This window comes from Peromyscus maniculatus, chromosome 6, assembly GCF_049852395.1.
Source record: "Peromyscus maniculatus bairdii isolate BWxNUB_F1_BW_parent chromosome 6, HU_Pman_BW_mat_3.1, whole genome shotgun sequence".
NCBI classification, from domain to species: Eukaryota; Metazoa; Chordata; class Mammalia; order Rodentia; family Cricetidae; genus Peromyscus; species Peromyscus maniculatus.
Genome location: NC_134857.1, coordinates 72,322,683 through 72,323,791, shown reverse-complemented (window position 1 = coordinate 72,323,791; position 1,109 = coordinate 72,322,683). Strand labels below are relative to the sequence as shown.

At 41.9% G+C, this 1,109-nt stretch overlaps 1 non-coding gene across 1 annotated transcript; it reads right to left on the bottom strand.

Annotated features, from left to right (window-relative positions):
• Window positions 1-203: 203 nt before the first annotated feature.
• On the bottom strand, window positions 204-307 carry LOC121830597 (U6 spliceosomal RNA). Its single transcript, XR_006073813.1, has one exon. It is a non-coding gene; the product is annotated as a U6 spliceosomal RNA (small nuclear RNA).
• Between the last annotated feature and the right edge of the window lie 802 nt (window positions 308-1,109).

Below are 1,109 nucleotides of genomic sequence, written 5' to 3'. Positions count from 1 at the left end.
ATTTCCTGTGTTGCTGGAGTCCTATTCAGAAAGAGAGCCTTTAATCCCAGCACTTGGGAGGCAGACGCAGGTGGATCTCTTTGAGTTCGAGGCCAGCCTGGTCTACAGAGTGAGTTCCAGGGCAGCCTAGGCTACATAAAGAGAATCTGTCTTTAAAAAATCAGCTGTTGTGTTGAGGACCTCAATCCATTTGTAGCTTATTTAAAAATATGGAATAATTTGTGAATTTCCATGTCATCCTTGGGCAGGGACTATGCTAGTGTTCTCTGTGTGTTTCCAGATGTAATATCTGTGCTGCAGAGGTGACCATTACAATTCACATCCTCATGAAGTTCATTCTATAACACTGAAGAGAAATTTCCCTTTCCCCTATACTGATTTCTTCTTCCTTCATCTTTCCTTCCACTCCCCTTTCTCTCCCCTGTCTTTCTCTCCCCACCCCCTTAACTCCCTTTTCACAATAAGTCCCCTTCCCATCCAGTTCATCTGTAATGTTTTTGTGTTTTCTGTGCCTATGTATACTCTTAAGCCTCAGACTGATGTTTTTTGGACGTCTCAGTAATGCCACTAACTTCAAGCTCTTCTGACCGACTTCAGAGTGAAGTGGGGGGTAGGAGGTGATGAGGGAAACTTCAGAATATTTTAGTCATTATAGGAGGAGGCATATAGCCACATACCTAAGCGGGGAAAACTGATAGATGATCTAAACAAGTAAGGCAATTTTGTGGTTTGGAGAAAAGACTAATAGGACCAAATGAATAGTCCCTTCTCTGTTCAGCCAGTAGGTGGCAGTGGTTCTTAATAGTCTGTCTTCAGGAGATCCTTCTTTCCCATGTCCTCTACTTGCCTGAATATGTACATTTTATTTGTAAGTAGTTATCATGGTTGTGAGGCTTCCGGACACCATCTCCTTATTTATACCCATAAATTGCATATATGGTGACAATAATGTCAGATTATAATAGAACTGAAAATTTCCTATCGCCTAGTGACCTTGTGGCCATCCTAGTTTTGTAGCAGAATGCATCACTCGTGTGTCTATGATTGTGCTGGTACAAACAGGTCTATGTTCTGGCCAGTTATGTGAAAGTACAGCACAGGGTAGTAAA